At 42.0% G+C, this 22,451-nt stretch overlaps 1 protein-coding gene across 2 annotated transcripts in view; it reads right to left on the reverse strand.

Annotated features, from left to right (window-relative positions):
- Positions 1-22,451, reverse strand: part of LOC137383106 (solute carrier family 12 member 7-like) — a 238,156-nt gene that overhangs the window by 214,488 nt on the left and 1,217 nt on the right. The window lies entirely within an intron of this gene.

The following is a 22,451-nucleotide window of genomic DNA, read 5'->3' on the forward strand; positions in this document are numbered from 1 at the left end:
TTGCTGATAGGGAGTGTAGACGTTCAGGTGAAGCACATCAGTGGACTTGAAACCCAGTCATTCAGTTCCCAATTTGAAGTCATAAAATTACATTTACAGTTTATAATGTAGATTTCTAAGGAAACTATCCAGGGAAGTTTCTGGACAGAAATTATACCTTCCCACGAGTGGTGGCTCTACAGGAAGGTCCCACAGCCTATGCATCATGTCGGTATACAGTAAATTAAAGATCAGGCTTCCAAAGAAAATGAGAATTTATTTCACTCTTACTGCTGCACACTTTCCTCAGTTGAAAAGAGGAGATAAAGTTATAATTTAAAACTTTTCTAACATTCACTTGACAGCAAACACAGCAGATGATATGGCTTGACTACCATGATTGCCAAGCATAGCATCTCTTACCCCCGATAAAAAGCACCCTTCAGTCTGCAACAACTGGATTGCATGGAGTCTATTAATTGCCAATAATGAGGGTGTTGTAGAAACATGCTGTTCTATCTTGAAACAGCAGCAGGATCTGCTTCAGCCTGCAATGAGCTCCCACTGATTCACATTCAAGAAGTAGGTTTCATTACTTCAATGAAAGTGCTATTCAGTACAAAAACTTCACTTTTCTTGACCCCAGCGAAGGCACAAGAGATTACAAAAAGAGGCCATGCTTTTACATTCAGTCAATGCACTTCTGCTGTGGGGCTCAGTTTTCAGCAGACAACCAGGTTTTGATATTCACATCCAGTGTGGCGTATTCTAAAATCAATTGTCATGGGAAAGCCACCTGTATAAAGAAACTAACCTAGGGAGTTTGGATACAAAAATCTGATAGTTTTATTCCTCTGCTCTTTTAAAAAGGTGTCACGTGATTTTTAATTTAGCATCTCATCTAAAAGACTGCACTGGCGGGGTCAACTGAGATTTTGAGTTCAAGTCACTGAAGTGGGACTTGAACTTATGTCCTGTTGACTCCAAAACTACATTGAAACAACAGAGCAGAACAAAGCAATTATTACTGGGCTAGTCATAGTCAAGAGCAGCAACCTCAGAATTGTACAGCAGTGTGCATTACTTTAGGAGGAACATTAACTATTCAAACTGAGAAAGAGTTCAAAGATTAGTGGAAATATCTTCAGATAAATGGTGTAAATAGGGAATTCAGCTGGAACTATTTCACACAGGAAGATGGAATGAAAAAATACATTTATATAGCAATTTTAACATAGTAAAATATCCCAAGGCGCATCACAGGAGTGTTGCCAAACAAAATTTGACACCAAGCCATATAAGATAATAGGGCAGCTGACTGAAGCTTGATCAAAGATAGAAGCATTAAAAAGGAAAAAAGAATAGAGATGCAAAGAGCTCTAGAGAGGGAATTCCAGAATGTTAGGGTCTTGGCAATTAGTTTAGACATAGGTAGGAAGAGAGATGGGGATTTAAGGCAGAAATTCAGGGAGCTAGGGTGGAAGCTTAGAGCGAGAACAAACAGAGTTGTTACCTCTGGGTTGTTGCCCGTGCCACGTGATAGCGAAGCGATGAATAGGGAGAGAGAGGAGTTGAACACGTGGCTGCAGGGATGGTGTAGAAGGGAGGGTTTTGGTTTCCTGGATAATTGGGGCTCTTTCTGGGGTAGGTGGGACCTCTACAAACAGGATGGTCTTCACCTGAACCAGAGGGGTACCAATATCCTGGGGGGGGGGGGGGGGGGGGAAGATTTTCTAGTGCTCTTCGGGGGGGTTTAAACTAATTCAGCAGGGGACTGGGAACCTAAATTGTAGTGCCAGAGTACAGGATGTTGAGAGTAGTGAGGTCAGGGATAAGGTTACAAGGATGCAAGAGGGCACTGGCAAGCAAGAACTTGGTTTAAAGTGTGTCTACTTCAATGCCAGGAGCATCCGGAATAAGGTGGGTGAGCTTGCAGCCTGGGTTGGTACCTGGGATCTCGATGTAGTGGCCATTTCGGAGACATGGGTAGAGCAGGGGCAGAAATGGATGTTGCAGGTTCCGGGATTTAGATGTTTCAGTAAGAACAGAGAAGATGGTAAAAGAGGGTGAGGTGTGGCATTGTTAATCAAGGAGAGTATTACAGCGGCAGAAAGGATGTTTGAGGACTCGTCTACTGAGGTAGTATGGGCCGAGGTTAGAAACAGGAGAGGAGAGGTCACCCTGTTGGGAGTCTTCTATAGACCTCCGAATAGTTCCAGAGATGTAGAGGAAAGGAGAGCGAAGATGATTCTCGACAGGGGCGAGAGTAACAGGGTAGTTGTTATGGGGGACTTTAACTTTCCAAATATTGACTGGAAATACTATAGTTCGAGTACTTTAGATGGGTCAGTTTTTGTCCAGTGTGTGCAGGAGGGTTTTCTGACACAGTATGTAGACAGGCCAACCAGGGGCGATGCCACATTGGATTTGGTACTGGGTAATGAACCCGGCCAGGTGTTAGATTTAGATGTAGGTGAGCACTTTGGTGATAGTGATCACAATTTGGTTAGGTTTACCTTAGCGATGGGCAGGGACAGGTATATACCGCAGGGCAAGAATTATAGCTGGGGGAAAGGAAATTATGATGCGATTAGGCAAGATTTAGGATGCATAGGATGGGGAAGGAAACTGCAGGGGATGGGAACAATCGAAATGTGGAGCTTATTCAAGGAGCAGCTACTGCGTGTCCTTTATAAGCATGTACCTGTCAGGCAGGGAGGAAGTGGTTTACTAAAGAAGTTGAAGCGCTTGTCAAGAGGAAGAAGGCTTATGTTAGGATGAGACGTGAAGGCTCAGTTAGGGCGCTTGAGAGTTACAAGCTAGCCAGGAAGGATCTAAAGGGAGAGCCAGGAAGAGCAAGGAGAGGACACGAGAAGTCATTGGCGGATAGGATCAAGGAAAACCCTAAGGCTTTCTATAGGTATATCAGGAATAAAAGAATGACTAGAGTTAGATTAGGGCCAATCAAGGATAGTAGTGGGAAGTTGTGTGTGGAATCAGAGGAGAGAGGGGAAGCGTTAAATGAATATTTTTCGTCAGTATTTACAGTAGAGAAAGAAAATGTTGTCGAGGAGAATACTGAGATTCAGGCTACTAGGCTAGATGGGATTGAGGTTCACAAGGAGGAGGTGTTAGCAATTTTGGAAAGTGTGAAAATAGATAAGTCCCCTGGGCCAGATGGGATTTATCCTAGGATTCTCTGGGAAGCCAGGGAGGAGATTGCAGAGCCTCTGTCCTTGATCTTTATGTCGTCATTGTCGACAGGAATAGTGCCGGAAGACTGGAGGATAGCAAATGTTGTCCCCTTGTTCAAAAAGGGGAGTAGAGACAGCCCTGGTAATTATAGACCTGTGAGCCTTACTTCGGTTGTGGGTAAAATGTTGGAAAAGGTTATAAGAGACAGGATTTATAATCATCTTGAAAAGAATAAGTTCATTAGCAATAGTCAGCACGTTTTTGTGAAGGGTAGGTCGTGCCTCACAAACCTTATTGAGTTTTTCGAGAAGGTGACCAAACAGGTGGATGAGGGTAAAGCAGTGGATGTGGTGTATATGGATTTCAGTAAGGCGTTTGATAAGGTTCCCCAAAGTAGGCTATTGCAGAAAATACGGAAGTATGGGGTTGAAGGTGATTTAGAGCTTTGGATTAGAAATTGGCTAGCTGAAAGAAGACAGAGGGTGGTGGTTGATGGCAAATGTTCATCCTGGAGTTTAGTTACTAGTGGTGTACCGCAAGGATCTGTTTTGGGGCCACTGCTGTTTGTCATTTTTATAAATGACCTGGAAGAGGGTGTAGAAGGGTGGGTTAGTAAATTTGCGGATGACACTAAGGTCGGTGGAGTTGTGGATAGTGCCGAAGGATGTTGTAGGGTACAGAGAGACATAGATAGGCTGCAGAGCTGGGCTGAGAGATGGCAAATGGAGTTTAATGCGGAAAAGTGTGAGGTGATTCACTTTGGAAGGAGTAACAGGAATGCAGAGTACTGGGCTAATGGGAAGATTTTTGGTAGTGTAGATGAACAGAGAGATCTTGGTGTCCAGGTACATAAATCCCTGAAAGTTGCTACCCAGGTTAATAGGGCTGTTAAGGAGGTATATGGTGTGTTAGCTTTTATTAGTAGGGGGATCGAGTTTCGGAGCCACGAGGTCATGCTGCAGCTGTACAAAACTCTGGTGAGACCGCACCTGGAGTATTGCGTGCAGTTCTGGTCACCGCATTATAGGAAGGATGTGGAAGCTTTGGAAAGGGTGCAGAGGAGATTTACTAGGATGTTGCCTGGTATAGAGGGAAGGTCTTACAAGGAAAGGCTGAGGGGCTTGAGGTTGTTTTCGTTAGAGAAGGAGGAGGAGAGGTGACTTAATAGAGACATATAAGATAATCAGAGGGTTAGATAGGGTGGATAGTGAGAGTCTTTTTCCTCGGATGGTGATGGCAAACACGAGGGGACATAGCTTTAAGTTGAGCGGTGATAGATATAGGACAGATGTCAGAGGTAGTTTCTTTACTCAGAGTAGTAGGGGCGTGGAACGCCCTGCCTGCAACAGCAGTAGACTTGCCAACTTTAAGGGCATTTAAGTGGTCATTGGATAGACATATGGATGAAAATGGAATAGTGTAGGTCAGATGGTTTCACAGGTCGGCGCAACATCGAGGGCTGAAGGGCCTGTACTGCGCTGTAATGTTCTTATTCTAATAAAGGCACAATCACCAACTGTGGAGCGATTAAAATTGGGGATGCTCAAGAGGCCAGAACTGGAGAAGTGCAGATATTTCAGAGGATAGTGGCAAGTTACAGAGATAGGGAGGGGCAAGGCTATACATTTATTTGAAAATAAGCATGAGAATTTTTATTTCAAAAAAAGCACTGCTCAACCAGGAGCCAATGTAGATCAGCAAGCATAGAGGTGATGGGTGAATGGAACTTGATTTGAGTTAGGACACAGGCAGCACAGTGTTAGATGAGCTGAAGTTTAAGATGAGAGTCCAGCCAGGGGTGCATTGGAATAGAAGTCGAGAGATAATAAAGGCACGCACGAGGGTTTCCACAGATGAGCTGAGGCAGTGTCAGCATCAGATGATGTTACAGAGATGGAAGTAGGGAATCTTAGTGATGGCAAGGATACTTGGTTAGAAGCTCATGAGTCAAATGCGACACCAAGGTTGCAGAGAGTCTGGTTCAGCCCCAGACAGTTGCCAGGGAGAAAGAAAGATGGAGTCTGTAGTTATGGAACAAAGTGGCAAAGACCCAAGGTAATAGCTGCAGTCTTCCCAATTTCTGCTCATTTAGTACTGGATGTTGGACAACCAGTCTGACAACTAAGACAATGGAGGAGTTGACAGAGGTGATGGTGAGGTACAGCTGGGTGTCATCAGCATGCATGTGGAACCAGATGTTGAATTTTCAGATGATGTCACCAAAGGGCAGCATGCAGATAAGAAATAGAAGGGGGCCAAAGATAGATCCTTGGGAAGGTGGGGGGAGGAAATTTGCAGTCGCAGTGCAGGAGCAGGAAGAGAAGCCACTGCATGTGGCTCTCTGGCTATGGTTGGATAGACAAGATATGGAACCAGGCGAGTGCAGTCCCACCCAGCTGGATGTCAGAGAAGTACTGGAAGTGTTGGTGGAGGATGGTGTGGTCAACGGTGTCAAGGGCTGAAGGCAGGTCAGAAGGATGAGGAAGGACAGTTTACCATCATCATAGTCTCATAGGATGTCATGCGACTGAGAAGAGTCATTTCAGTACTGTGGCCAGGGCAGAAACTTGATTAGAGGGATTCAAACATGGAGTTCCAGGAAAAATGGGCACCAATTTTGGAGGGGACAGGACATTCAAGCACTGAAAGGAAAGGGACATCCAAGATGGCATGATAGTTCGCAAGGACAAAGGGATCAAGGCTTGTTTTTTTTCCCCCTCAGGAGTGGGGTGGTGACAGCAGATTTGAAGGCTGTGGGGGCAGTACCAGGAGGAGAACCGTAACAATATCAGCTAACATGGGGGCAAGCAAGGGAAGTTGGATCCCCCGATAGCTTAATCGTTAGCAGCTAAACCACACTGAGCTTCAAAGATTCCAGGTTTGACACTTGGCTGAAACCAGCTAACAGCACAGAAGTAGTCGAAGTGTTACAATTTGCCTCTGTGCTTTCTGGAAGGGGGAAAAAAAAAATCATTGCCCATGATTGCTATTCAGTGAGTTTTACTGAAAATGCATGTGTAGGATTGAGTCCACGATTGAAATTGGCCAATTGAATCTGCAAGTATCAGCAGAATGCCCAAGGCTCACATGAACAACCACCACTTGGGCAATACACCAGAGTTTGACTGGCCTCATCCAAAGTATGGTAATGTACTGATTATATTATTGGAGCAGTAATTTAGAGGCCTGGACTAATAATAAAAACAAAGTGCTGGAAATACTCAGGTCAGGCAGCATCTTGGAGAGAAAAGCAGAGATAATATTTCAGGTCTGTGACCCTTCATCAGAACTGGCAACGGTTGAAGAATTATGTTTTAAGCAAGTGCAGTGGTGTTGGTGGGGAAGAGAACAAAGGGAAAGGTATTTGATAAGGCAGAAGACAGGAGAGATTAAATAACAAAGCTGTCCTGGGACAAAGGCAAAGAATGTGTTAATGCTTGTGATGAAAGACAAAGCATTAGACCAGAGAGAGTGTTAATAGCAGAATAATGAGCAGCTTCGTCTACATGAAAAACAGGCACATGGTTTAAAAAAGTAAAAATAAAATCTAAAGGCCAGCCAAGCTCTGAAATTATTGAACTCAACCTTCAGTCCACAAGGCTGTAGAGTGCCTAATCTAAATCAGGTGCTGCTACTCGAGCTTGCATTGATGTTGACTGGAACACTGGAGCAGGCCAAGGACAGATATGTGGGCATGAGTGAGTTGGAAGGGGAGTGGGCAGGGTGTTGAAATGGCAAGCGACTGGAAGGTTGGGGTCATGACTGGCTTTTTTAATTATAAAAGAGCACCAGTAAATGGTGCCAATGAAGCCAACCTTCGTCAATGTTCTTCAGGAAAGGAAATTTGTCGTCCTCAACTGATCTGGCCTATACGTGTCTCGAGACCCACAGAAATGTGATTACATTCTGAAATGACCTAACTAAGTTGCATCAAACTGCTACAAATAAAAAAAAAAAGACAACCCACTCAGCTTCAATCTAAGAATCAGATTTGGATATGATAAAGGTCTGCCCAGCCAAGATGGCCCTGCAAGGTCCTCCTCATTAACATCTGGGGACTTGTACGAAAATTGGGAGAGCTGCCCCACAGACTAGTCAAGCAACAGCCTGACAGTCATACAGAATCGTTGCCATCGACCAACATCCCAGATACCAGAAACTTAACTGGATCAGCCATTTAAATACTGTGGCATTAAGAGCAGGTTAGGGGCTGGGTATTCCATAGTCAGTCAGTGACTCACCTCCCGACTGCCCAAAAGAGGTACTCTCCATTTGCCTGGACGGTCCAGCTCCAAAGATACATTCAAGAAGCTTAACACCATTAAGTGGACTGCCTTATGCTGGATCAGCACCCCATCCACTCTCTCCATCACTGGCACACCATGGGTGCAGTCTGTATCATCTATAAGATGAACATCTCCCAAACCTCTGACTTATTGAAGGCCAAGGGCAGCAGGCACATGGGAACACCATTATCTCCACATCACACACACCATCCTAACTTGGACATATAATCGCTCTTCCTTCATGATCATTGGAAACACTCGACTTAATAGCATTGTGAAAGTACCCGCACCGCACGGACTGCAGTGGTTCAAGGCAGCGGCTCACCACCACCTTCTCAAGGGCAATTACGGATGAATAAAATGTTGGCCTTGCCATGACATACACATCCTGTCAATGAATTTAAAAAAATTTCTTTTTACATCCCACGTAAGATCACATCCCTGGGGAGAATCTCATTCAGCTGTGGGTGTGGCTTTTTTTTCAAAAAAGGAATCTAGGAAACAAATTCGGAAAGTCCGAAGAAAATTGCATCAAAAGGAGGCAGAGACATGCACAGAGGAGTTAAGAGTAACCAGAGGGGCCTGTTGCAACTTGTCATATTAAGTTTGAAAATAAAAGACGCTTATGTCAAAAAAGCAAAGGATGCACCATAGAATAACCCAGCAGTGCAAAAGGTCAACAGTATAATAACATTTCCCATACAATAATCATCCAGGGCACATCACAAAGGGCACAAAGTAGCACTGGCAGAAGCCCATTCATGCTTCTAGACCAGGGCTGGTGCAGATAGACAGAAGGAAAGGGAGGGAAGAGAAAAAAAATTGTTTCTAAGAAAAGGAACTTCACCCTCTATTAAATTGTGTACTTTATGAATGGTCACAGCGAACGAGCATGCAGATTATATGCTGTAAGCAACTTTCATTTATACATCTGTAACATAGAAAAATATGACTCAATGTGCTTAAAACAAAGGCAACAATACATTAATTATCTCTGACACATTTCAATACAGAATGTGGATTGTAAACTGCAGCATGCTTCATCTTCCGGAGCTTTTTTTTTTGGAGGTTTATAAAAAGTAAAGAGCAACATAGAGTGCCTGATCTTCAATTTTGGTTTCTGCAATACCAAAAGGATGATTACAGTTAGAGAAAGTCCAGACTGACTGCTGAATTTAAGAGGTTTGGCTTATGGGGAATAGTTATCTACGCTGAGACCTCTCTCTCTCTCGAGAAGAGATTTTCAGAGTCAGGTCTCTTTAAGTTAAATGTTTCATTCATAAGCAACAATGAGAAGAGTGAAATAATTCAATTTTTTTTTCTGTCTTCCACTTAAATGACTTCTTCTAGTCTTCCCACACATCAGTCTTCTGACTGCCCTTTCAGGGACAGTCAGCAGCACTAATTTGCTGAGCAGATAGGTGTGTGGATGCAGCCCAGGGTGGAATTGAACAATCCTTTTCTCTCTCTCCCAGAGCAATGCACCCAGACTGGTGAACTGACCATTGCAAAGCACAGGTTTCAGACAAGACAAATATTTTAATTGTCGTTGAGTTTTAAACAATTCTAGGTTTAGCAACAAAATGTGTGGCAAAAAGATTTCAATATGGGCAAATGTGAGGTTATCCACTTTCAGACCCGATAAGGATAGAACAGGGTACTTTCTAAATGGTACAGTTAAGAACACTGGAGGTCCAAAGAGACTGGGGGAGGGGGAGGGGGGCCCATGTACACAGATTAGTAAGTCATGAACAGGTACAGTAAATAATCAAAAAGGCTAATGGAATGCTGGCCTTTATACCTAGAGGAACAGAATACAAGGGGGTAGAAGTTAAGCTTCAGCTATACAAAGACGTGGTGACACCACACCTGGAGTACTGTGAGCAGTTCTGGGCACCAAACCTTAGGAAGGATATTTTGGCCTTGGACAAAGTACAGCATAGGTTTACCAGAATATACCTGAACTCCAAGGGTTAAAATAAGCGGGGAGATTACACAAACTAAAAAGTTGTATTCCTTGGAATTTAGAAGGTTAAGGAGTGATTTGATCAAAGAAGTTGAAGATATTAAGGGGAACAGAAAATGGTCCGTAGAGAGGAACTATTTCCACTGTTTGGTGAATCTAGGACAAGGGGACATAATCTAAAAGATTTAGAACCAGGCCTTTCAGGAGTGAAATTAGGAAACACTTCTACACACAAATGGGTGGTAGAAGTTTGGAACTGTCTTTCACAAATGGGAATTGTTGCTAGATCAATGGTTAATTTTAAATCCAAGATTAGTACACTTTTGTTAACAAAAATCTGTCAAGGGTTAGGAGGCAAAGGCAGGTATATGGAGTTAAGTTGCAGATCAACCATGATCTCATTAAATGGCAGAACAGGCTCAAGGGGCTAAATGGACTCCTCCTGTTCTTATGTTCTAAACAGTAAATTTTATCTACTTTGATCAGAATCCATCTGTGTGGGGATGAAATCAAATTCTTCAGCATCCAGATTTCACTAACAATTAACGAGACAAAGTTCTCATTTTAAAATGGTCCTTACATAAAATTATTCAACTCAGTAAATACATTTCAAATGATTTTGACTTGAACTGTTAGATTGTATGTTTATGCAGTTCCAGAAGCAGCTAGATTTGTCTTAGCCCACTTTAGCCTACTTGGGTGCTCTCCTCTTCAAGTTTTCTTGCTCCACGAGGATTGTTCACTTTTTAACAAAATAAAGTTTAGAAAATACATTAGGACAGTATTTCATTTGAACAAGATATTTCCCTTTTCAATATTATGTATAATTTTTCATAAGATACAATAAGCACTACCTAGTGGCAGCAAACAATACCAAGTTTTGTACTGGCATGGTTTATAAATATATATCCCACTACTAACAGCAATATCTATTCTGTAGTTAGTAATAGAATGGTGAATAATTATTTTGAATGCATAAAGTGAAGCTCCATATAGCATATTCTACCATAGCCAGGAAGGATTTTTCTTCTGCATCAACATTAGGTAGTCAGGGTGAATTTAACATTAATATACATCTCCTTTAACTTATTTTAAATAGTATTAGATGGCTGTTAATGGACCACAGCTAATAGCCTCTGTATAGTGGTATATCAGCCTACCACCATCCAGCGAGGACCAGGATTATATGCCTCTAAATTCGAATGGGGGAATACCTACAATTGGCAGTCACAAAATAAAGACTTGCATTTATATAGCGCCTTTCACAGCCTCAGATGTACCAAAGTACTTTACAACCAAAAGTACCTTTTAAACGTAGTCACTGTTGTAATGTTGGAAATACAGCAGCCAATTTGCATGCAGAAAGCAATAAATAAATGACCAGGCCATTCTTTTTTTTTTTAAAAGTATTATTTTCGGGATAAATGTTAGCCAGGAGAGACTCCCCATCCCTTCCAATAGTGCTGTTGGATCTTTTACATCGACCTTGGAGAGTAGATGGGGCCTCTATTTAATGTCTCATCTGAAAGACAGCACTTCTAAGTGTCAGCCTAGATTACGTGCTGAAGTCTCTCAAGTGGGACCTGAACCCATGACTTTCTGACTCAGGCTAGAGAGCTACAGCTGACAGTCAGGGACAATGTTTTCAGTTCTTCACTATGTTTTGGCTTCATTCACTTTTTGTACCTGATGTGCCTGTGTATCAGTGAAGCAACGGATGAAATGGAGGGAGAGAACATCTGCAATGTAGGAGACAAGACAACCTATAATACATATTACTAGACAATGGCTGGAATTTTTCCCTAGGCGGACGGGAGCTGTCCACCGTCTGAAAAGTCGATGGCGAACCTGCCTCCACTTGGCCTGGGGATCCGGAATGCATTTTGCAGTCCACGTGCCTTTAATTGGTCTGAGGCGGGACTTCCACCTCATTAAAACAGGAAGCCCCGCCTAATGGAGCTGCTGGCCAATCAGGCAGCTCTTAATCCCAGCAGCACCACCGGGAGCGGTGGTCATTGCTGGGACTGCAACCTAGCCATCGGGGAGCCCCGGAATGAAGATAGGTTTTTAGTGCCTCGCTGGCGGTCATTGGACGGAACTTAGCGAGGCAAGGGTGATTGACAGGGTGCCTGATCATGAGGCGTTCTCCCCCCGCCCACCCCCACCCCAAGGACATCAGGAAGCTGCCAGCTTTTGTCAGGCGGCTTCTCTCGGGCCTAGGCCACCCAACCAGCCACAGATAAAATCCCTGTGGCGGCAGGCTGAAGCTCTTAAGTGGCCACTTAAGGGCTTTGATTGGCCTGGGGCGACGGCTGTTTTTCGCCACCGCCACCCTACATAAAGCGGCGGCGGAAGCAGGTTGGGAAGCACCCCCTCAAGCCTCCCACTCCATTTTACACCCCCAGCCACCTTCCCGTTCTTTGGTTGGGGGGGGGGGGGGGGGGGGCGGGCGTGTAAAATTTCGGCAAATGTTTACATTAACCAATTATGAAAATTTCATTTTTGTTATTCATGTTAGAGAGTGCAAGATAAGAGGGCAAAAAGCACACAAGAGCAAAAAGAAAAAAAAAAAAAATCACCCAGAAGAGCTACACATCATTTGCACCATATTATGCATCACTGAACTTGAACAGCAAAGTAGAGATTAATAAGTGGGGTAGGATGGCTGATTTTAACATTAAGTGGGAAAACGTAAATAAAGTGAAGGAGCAAAGTTTCCAAGCTATATAAATTTTATCAGCAGATTTTAAAATTCCATTGGCTCATTTTATCATGTGGACCAAGTACAGCAGCAACCTAGAAATCACTACACTAGCAAAATCTACATAGCTTTTCCTACAGATAAAAGGGCAGTCCATTAGATAGCAGCATTAATATGCCCTCTGGATAATGCAATCTCTTTTTATGGATCATGTATCCATCAGGGTCATACTTAATCAGCCCTCAGATTGTGGATTGCCACATGCAACAAATTAGTTCACTTTTTGTAGCTGATTACCACAGCAAATTCGTGGTATATACAATCTTGTATATGTATCTAGTACTTAACTAAAAAGTGATCTTAAATCTAGCCAAATCCTCCTTAAAACAAACACGAGGAGAGCGATTTCAAGCACACCTATACTATAGACAATTACACGCAGTCTCACGCATGCGTTAATCACAGACGACTCAATATCAGCAATACAGGAGAAGGCCATTCAGTCCGTCGAGCCTAGTCATCTATCTCACGCCACTTTCCCGCACTATCTCCATATTCCTTGATGTCACTAGTATCCAGAAATCTATCAATTTGTCTTGAACACGCTCAACAAATCGAGCTTCCATTGACCTCTGGGATAGTGAAATCTGAAGATTCACCACCTTGAGTGAAGCAATTCCTCCTCATCTCAATCTTAAATGGCTTATTTGGAGAATGTCGCCTGGTTCTGGACTCAAGGCAGGGAAAACATCCCATCTACATCCACCCTATCATGCCCTATAAGAATTTTGCAAGTTTCAATGGGATCACCTCTCTCCTTTGAAACTCTAGAGAATACAGGCCCAGTTTCTTCAATCTCTCCTCATAAGACAATCCTGCCATCTGGTGAACCTCTGTCGCACTCCCTTTATGGCAAGTATATCCTTCCTTAGATGAGGAGACGAAAACTGTACACAATACTCCAGGTGCAGTTTCACCAGGCTCTATACAATTGCAGCAAGACTTCTTTACTCCTGTACTCAGAATTTCTTGTGATGAAGCCAACATACCATTTGCCTTCCTAATTGCTTGCTGCACCTGCATGCTAGCTTTTAGTGACTCGAACACCCAAGTCCCTTAGGATATCAACACTTTCCAACCTTTCACCATTTAAGAAATACTTTGCATTTCTGTTTTTTCTACCAAAGTGGATCACTTCATGCTTATTCACATTATATTTCATCTGCCATGTTCTTGCCCATTCACTTAGCCTGGCCAAGTTCCCTTGAAGTCACCTTGCATCCACCTCACAACTTACATTCCCCCCTAGTTTTGGGTCATCAGCAAATTTAGAATTATGACATTTGGTTCCCACATCCAAATCACATAGATTTGGAACAGCTGTGGCCCCAGCACTGATCCTTGCTGTTCCCAACTAATAACAGCCTGCCATCCTGAGAATGGCCCATTTATTACTACTTTCTGTTTTTGTCTGTTAACCAATTCTCAATCCATACCAGCATATTACCCCCAATCTAATGTGCTGAGTTTGTTTACTAACTTGTGTGGGATGTTATAAAAGCCTTCTGAATATCTAAATACGCCACATCCACTGGTTCTCCTTTATCTACACTAAACGCAACATCCTCAAAACTCCAAAAGGTTTGTCAAACATGATTTCCCTTTCATAAATCCATGTTGACTCTGCCTAATCATATTTTTTTTTTATTAAAGTGTCTAGTTATCTCATCCTTCATAATAGATTCCAACATTTTCCCTACGATCGACATCAAACGAACAGGTTTGTAGTTCCCTCCCTCCTTTCTTAAATAGGAGAGGGACATTTGCTACTTTCCAGTCTGCAGGAACCTTTACAGAATCCATAGAATTTTGAAGGATAACTACAATACATCCACCATCTCTATAGCCATCTCCTTCACCACTCTGGGATGTAGCTGCTCTGGTCCAGGGGATTTATCAACCTCCAATCCATTTCATTTTGAGTACTCTCTCTATTAAAAACTAATTTCTTTCATTCCTCATTTTCACAAGTCCCTTGGTTCCCTACTATTTTTGAGAGATTTTCTACATCTTCCTCTGTGAAGACAGACTCAAAAGGAACTGTTTGGTTTCTCTGCCATTTCCCTATTCTCCATTATAAATTACATATGAATTAGGAGAAGTAGGCCATTCTCTTGTAAATTCTCTTCTCTCTGCCTGTAAATGGACCCACATTTGTCCTTGGTAATCTTTTCCTTTTCACATACCTAAAGAAGCTTTTACAGGCTGCCTTTATGTTTGTCAGTAGCTTGCATTCATATTCTCTTTTCCTTTTCTTTATCATCCTTTGCTGGATTCTAAATTGCTCCCCATCCTCAGGCTGACCACTTTTTCTGGCAACCTTATAAGCCACTTCCTTTGATCTAATGTGAACTTTAACTTTTGCTAGCCACGGTTGATTCATCTTTCCTGTTGGGTTTGTGTCTTGGAGGAATGTATATTGTTGCAGACCATGTAATACTTCTATAAATACTAGCCTTTGCCTGTCTGTCAAATCTTTTAGTGTATTTTCCCAATCGACCATAGCCAACTTGCCCCCATACCTTAAAATAAAAGCAAAATACTGCGGATGCTGGAAATCTGAAACAAAAACAAGAAATGCTGGATTCACTCAGCAGGTCTGGCAGCATCTGTGGAAAGAGAAGCAGAGTTAACGTTTCGGGTCAGTGACCCTTCTTCGGAACTGACAAATATTAGAAAAGTCACAGATTATAAAAATCTTTATAATCTGTGACTTTTCTAATATTTGTCAGTTCCGAAGAAGGGTCACTGACCCGAAACGTTAACTCTGCTTCTCTTTCCACAGATGCTGCCAGACCTGCTGAGTGAATCCAGCATTTCTTGTTTTTGTTGCCCCCATACCTTCATAGTTTCCTTTGTTCAGATTTAAGACCCTTGTTTCAGAATGAACTATATCTCTTTCAAAATTAAATCATATTGTGGTCACTATTTCCCAAAGGCTCCTTTACAGCAAAGTTATTAATTAGCACTTTCTCATTACATAATACAACATCTAAAATAGCCCAATCTCTAGTTGGTTCTTCAACATACTGCTTCAGAAACCCATCTTGTACACACTCCAAAATTCATCCTCCACAGCATTAGTGCTGATTAGGTTTATCCAGTCTATATGTAAATTGAAGTTGCCCATTATCACTGTATTACCCATGTTACATGCACCTCTCATGTCCCGATTTATACTGTGCCCAACTTTACCACTACTGTTTGGTGGCCTATAAACAACTCCCAATGTTTGCTGCCCCTTCCCTCCACCTAAACTGATTCTACACCTTGATCCTCAATCTAAGATCCTCTTACTATTGCACTGATCTCATCCCCTATTAAGAACGCTACCCCACCTCCTTTTCCTCTATCCTTCCAAAATGACGAATATCCTGAATATTCAGTTCCCAGTCTTGGTCACCCCAATAACCATGTCTCTGTAATGGGAATTAAATCATACCCATTTACCTCTTTTTGTGCCTTCAAATCATCTACCTTGTTGTGAATGCTGCATGCATTCAAATAGAGTGCCCTTAATTTTGTCTTTTTTAAAAAACATTATTCCGCATTCTGATCCTATTTGATGTTTGCCTTAGCTTCGTCGGTCTTCTAGTTTTGCTTACTACTTTTCCACTTCCTGTTACCAGTTTTGCTTCCCTCCAATCCAAGCTCCCTCTCAGACTTTCATCTCCCTGTCCCCCTTCTAATCTAGATTAAACCCTCCCCAACACCAGCAAATCTCCCTGCAAGGATATCTGTCCCAGTCCTGCCAAGGTGCAACTCGTCCATCTTGTACAGGTCCCAATGCCTCAAATCTGATGCCCTCCCTCCTGTACCAATTCTCCAGCCACATGCTCAATCCTCCTATTCCCATGCTCACTAGCACATGGGACTAAGAGTAATCCAGAGATTACTGCCTTTGAGGTCCTGCTTTTTAAACTTCTTTCCTAGCACCCTACAATCTGCTTTCAAGACCTCATCCTTACCTATGTCTTTGGTACCAACGAGACCATAACTTCTGGCTGTTCATCCTCCCCCAGAGGAATATCCTGCAGCTGCTCTGACATCCTTGACCCTGGCACCAGGGAGACAAATACCATGACTCCAAGATGTCTACGGCTGCAGAAACACCTGTCTGATCCCCTAACTAATGAATTCCCTATCACAATTGTTGTTCCACTCTTCTTCCTCCCCTCTTGTCGAGCAGAGCCACCTGTGGTGCCATGGACCTGGCGCTGACTGCACTCCTCTGAGGAACCATTGCCCTCACCAGTATCCAAAATGGAAAACCGGTTAGCATGAGAGATCATCTCAGGGGACTCCTGCACTACCTGCCTGGTTCTCAGACTGCCTGGTGGTCACCCATTCCCTCTCTGTCTGCATGCTCCTAACCTGCAGTGTGACCATCTCCCTAAATGTGCTATCCACGTAGTTCTCTGCCTCGCGGATGCACCACTGTGACTCCAGCCACTGCTCAAGTTCCAAAACCCAGAGCTCAAGCTTCTGCAGCTAGTAACATTTCCTGCAGATGTGTCCATCCAGGACACATGGCACGTCCATGATTTCCCACATGCCACAGGGTGCACATTCCACCCAGCCAAGCTGTCCTGCCATACCTTAACTTTATAAACTATTTATTATAAGTAGAATACTCAATCAGCTTCTTCCCCGTACCTGCAGCTACAGAAATCAGATTAAACTAGCTACCTAATTAATTACAGCTGCCTGCAGGTTACCTGAATTACGATTCATGGTATTATTCAAAATTTTGCAAAACTAAGAACAAGCGTTTTTCCCACTATAAGAAAAGGTAGCATTCCTTTCCATCACAAAACGATTCACAGAACATATGCAAATGACAAAGTTGAATGCTTTCCTTATTTAGGATTTACCAAAAGGAAAAAAATTAAATCAGTTTTTCTTCCCCAAGAAGGGGCAAAGGGCCAGTTACTGCTGAGCTTGATTAACCAGATGAGTTAATGTCCAGAAACTGTACAAAACACCTTTTCTTCCCCTTTTCTATTTCACTCACCAGCTGTAGCTGAGAAGGTACACAATTATCTACCAGGAAAGAGATGACAAGGGGCAAATTCAGAGATTCCACCATAACATACTAAAATTCTGGGTAGAATATTCCAAACATTTATTACTCTATGCAAAGATGCTTTTCATTGAAAGGAAAACTCAAATTCAAAATCAATCTTAGTCACCTGCCATATTTTGATGATAATCTGGGCTTCTTATTGACTGTAGAGAATAAGCTTCTCTAATCTTTTTCCCCCATTTACATTTCAGTGCATAGGGATTTTTTTTGTGGAGTCACAACCAAAGCAGGCAGATATTTCAGAGAAACTGTCCTGTTTTAAATTTCCATTGGACAGTTTCTATAACAAGTGCTCAATCTGCAATGCCAATTTAATGCCTGGGCAACATGTTCGAAAACCTACCTGACGGGAACATTAAGGTCAAAGGTGACTTATTTCCAGACCTCCTTACTTTCTCAGCCAGGGAGGTGGAAAACAAGAGACTGAACAGATATAATCATTAAAGTATTATCCAAGTCTATGAGTGGATAAAGGAAGATTGTTTAAAGTGCCATTTGTACACCATTGGCATGGGCATAGACAAGGTAAATCTATTAGCAAAAATGGCCTTTTGGATCAATCAAGCTCACAAAGCCAACAAACCATGTGTGACTTTCCCAGTCAAGAACTCTACCCTATCTGTCTAATCTCCTTAGGAAAAGTTCAGGAAAAATATTCAAGTAAAATTCCACAATTTTTATCCACTCCAAATTTCCATTTTAGCCTTCCACAAATGTTTCCTGCTCTACCCATTACCAAGACTGGAACTACTATATCTCAGTGCACATTGATCAAGTATGGACATTTTATTGGTAATTTTTCAAATTTTTGTTAATAGGCCATGCACATTTCATATACTGTAGGTCCAAGAGCAAAACTTGGTCTGATTTTTTGCAAAGTGGATTAATGGACATATTTAAAGACAAAGAACTGGACAGCCAAAGTGTCAATAACTCTTTTCACTAATTCATTGATTTATATGCAATTCATAAACAACCTTGGCCTACTAGCAATATACAGGGAGGTTGATCTCTATGGATCCCAATGACTCTCACTCTGACAAAGTAAGCAATCTGCATTGTTCACTTCATTAATTTCAATATCTCAAATTTCTCCTGCTCATGTGCCTTTCATTCTTATTTTTCCCATCTCTACGTCTGCAATTTTGTGGCTTGGTCTTCCACATCAAAGATCTGTACTTTCAAAAACAGCGCAGAACCAGACTGCCTGCATTGCTCAAATATCACAGAGTATCCATCAGAGGCTTTCCCAGAGCAACTCAGGCAGACGAAAAACAAAACTCATCATCCAGTTGTCTCAGCACTGCATTTCCTATGGCAGGTTCCAACTTTTGGATCTTGCCCATCTACTGTTCATTTTAGAGTTGGGAAAAAAACGACTTTTATATAGCACCTTTCATGATCGCATGACTACTGAAATAGCTTTACAGCCAATGAAGTACTTTAGAAGTCTGTTGTCATGTAGGAAATGCATAGCCAATTTGCACATGGCAAGGTCCTACAAACAGCAGTGCAGTAAATGGCCAGATAATCTGTTTTGAGGTGGTTGAGTGATATGTATTGGCCAGGGCATCAGGGAGAACTCTCCTGCTATCCTGTAACAATGGGGCGGCACAGTGGCGCAGTGGTTAGCACTGCAGCCTCACAGCTCCAGCGACCCGGGTTCAAATCTGGGTACTGCCTGTGTGGAGTTTGCAAGTTCTCCCTGTGTCTGCGTGGGTTTCCTCCGGGTGCTCCGGTTTCCTCTCACATGCCAAAGACTTACAGGTTGATAGGTAAATTGGCCATTAGCAATTGCCCCTAGTATAGGTAGGTGGTAGGGAAATATAGGGACAGGTGGGGATGTGGTAGGAATATGGAATTAGTGTAGGATTAGTATAAATGGGTGGTTGATGGTCGGTACAGACTCGGTGGGCCGAAGGGCCTGTTACAGTGCTGTATCTCAAACTAAAAAAAAAAACAACTACTTTAAAGCCAACAAAGTAACTTTTTGATGTGTAGTCACTACTGGAAGCGCAGCAGCCAGTGTGCACACAACAGAATACCAAGGTCATAAAGGCTGCTATATAAATTCAAGTCTTTTTTTCCTATTTTCTTCAGGGCATACATGTGATGAGAGCACAATTGGGTTTAGCAGTGATGCTCTCTACAGTTGGATAGCCTGCTAGCATTCACCAAGGAAGACAGGATGGTAGAAAAGACTAATCACCATCGAACTGTAATTCAGTCAGGAGGTTAACGTTTTCAGGAGGTTTCAACTAGAAAAAAAAAACTTTTAAATATGGAATTACTAACAAATGCTCTGCCCTGAAACTAATTTCGACCATTAATCACATCATAGAATGGTTATAGCACAGAAGGTGGCCATTCATCCGGTTGTGTCCATGCCGGCTCTCTGCCAGAGCAACTCAGCTAGTACCACACCCTGCCCTTTCCCCATAGCCCTGAAAATTTTCTTTTCAGGTTCTTATCGAATTCCTTTTTGAAAGCCACAATTGAATCTGCCTCCACCACATTCTCAGGCAGTGCATGCCAGATCCTAACCACTCGCTGCATAAAATATTTTCCTCATGTTGTCATTGGTTCTTTTGCCATTCATCTTATATCAGTATCCTCTGGTTCTTGGCCCTTCTGCCAATGGGAACAGTTTCTCTCGACTCTGTCTAGACTCATGATTCTCAACAACTCCATCAAAATCTCCTCTCAGCCTTCTCTTCTCCAAGGAGAACAGCCCCAGCTTCTCCAATCTATCCACATAACTGAAGTCCCTCATACCTGGAACTATTCTTGTAAATCTTTTCTACACCCTCTCTAAAGCCTACACATCCTTCCTAAGGTGCATTACCCAGAATTGCACAAAACTCCAATCAAGGCCAAACCAGAGTTTTATGAAAGGTTCATCATAACTTCCTTGCTTTTGTACTCTGTAGCTCTATTTACAAACCCAAGGATCCCACATGCCCTTTTAACCACTTTCTCAACCTGCCCTGCCACTGTCAACGATTTGTGCACATATACCCACAGGTGTCTGTTCCTGCATCTGCCATGTGTCTGCCCATTCCATCAGCCTACCTAACTCCTGTCAAAGTCAATCACTATCCTCCTCACAACTCACAACACTTGCAAGTGTTGTGTCAGCTACAAATTTTGAAATTGTGCCCTGTACACCTAAGTCTAGATCAATATATATCAAGAAAAAGCAATGGGCCTGGGGAACCCCACTGTATACCTTCCTCCAACCCAAAAAACTGTTCACCACTACTCTGTTTCCTGTCATGTAGCCATTTTGCATTAATACAAACAGTTCTGTGCCATCAAAAGATCCCAAGTAAATTTTCCATGAGTGAGTCAACAATCTGGGCGTTTCCTATACTTTTCATAAATCTGTTATGTCAGCAAATTATTACCTTACTTAAATATTCACAACATCCTAAAGCATGGCAGCATTGCTGATCTGATACTTGCTGTTCCAACCCCTCCCTAAATATTTGTGGTGTTTTCCCTTTAAGGCGAGGCACTCATCTACTGTCTCAGTGGGGTTGGCATTGATTTGTTTAAAAATGTGTACGAGTCGAGTCATAACCCCATGATGTGGCAGGGATCGGTTTCTATATTTCCTTCTAGTTAATCAAGGAGCAGCACTGGCAGTATCAAGAGATCACTGGATGCTAGATTTCTTTGGAATAGTGGGAGACAGAGAGGGGCAAAAGGACAGGAGACAAAAAAAACACTTTTTTAAATGCTCACCTGTGCAGGGAAAATTTTAAGTACGCTTTTATTTTCATTGCTGTTGAGTATTATGATCCCCTTGTGCCTAAACAAAAAAGGAAACTCTGCAACATGGGTACGATGTTTCCTTAAAATTAAGCCATCACTTGCAATTACACAGTTCTAAAGATCCAGAACTCCTAGTTGCACGAAATGTTTGAGAGTTACAATTTTTCTAATTATAAAGAACCAAAGCCTTCTGAAAAGGTACAATGTAGAACATATCGTTGACAGTTAAAAGAGGCACTCTTTAGATATGCTTAGAAAACACAAAATGACTGTGTACCTTGTATTCAGTTCTAAAAAGACTTACATACAAAAGAATCCACAATAGAGTTCATCTCAAAGCATCAAGTAACTACTCGTGCAAAGCACCCGGTATGCAAATATTCCTAACCAGAGAGCAAGTGTCAACATTGTCACAGTGAGTGACCTGAAAATGACAACAGCAAATAACAAAATGACAAGCACCAACCAAAACAGCTTTCAGACTGATAAATCAATAGAAGCGTGAAACCTGTCAAAGTAATATTCTTACCCTGAATGCTTGCACTATTAATAAAAACTTTCTATTTGACTTTATGTTGCCAGAAGCTGTGCTGACAAATTTGGAACAGAAAAATCAGTGCTTGATCGACGCATATGCAAATAGCAGTGTACCTTGGCATGGAAACCTACATGTTTCATGGTCATTTACTGTATTGATTGGAATGCAACCTCAGGTCTTTCTCCTTTGTCATGTTACAAAATTCTCCTGATGACAGCTGCATTTTCTATTTTTATTATGTACAGTCTAAATAAGTTTAATAGCATTTAATATCAAGAAATACCATAGTGTTAGATGTCTGGTTTCATTTAAATTATAGATAAAAACAGCAGGGGAGATGGGCACAGCAACGATAAGTCACTTTAAATAAGCCAAGCTCAGACTGGAATTTTACCCATAATTAAAGATTTCTGTTGTGTAACCATTCACAATTACATAAACCCACACTGCACACCCAGTAAATTTGCACAGGCTGCTCATATAGTAAAAAGCCAGGGTTGGGGTAGAATGCAACTTTATAAACAGATTTGGCTACTTCCACTCTTTGCCCCCACTTTTAAATCAGTTATATCTAATGAATGATATCTAAAGAATACTTTGAGACACAGCTCATGAGATCACCATCAGAAGTTTAAAAAAACTTACATTATAACCTAATGTGGGTGTGACTATTACAAAATAATTTCACAATATTGGTACAGATTACTGCAGAAATTGGCTGAACTTTAACAGAACCACTAACTTAAAAAGTAGCAAAAATTAATAGGAAAATATTTTTCCTCATTAATAAAAGTACACAGTTTACACAAATTCTAATAATATAGCACCTTTAATACAGGAAAACATCCCAAGGCACTTCATAG

Source organism: Heterodontus francisci, chromosome 2, assembly GCF_036365525.1.
Source record: "Heterodontus francisci isolate sHetFra1 chromosome 2, sHetFra1.hap1, whole genome shotgun sequence".
Lineage (NCBI taxonomy): Eukaryota > Metazoa > Chordata > Chondrichthyes > Heterodontiformes > Heterodontidae > Heterodontus > Heterodontus francisci.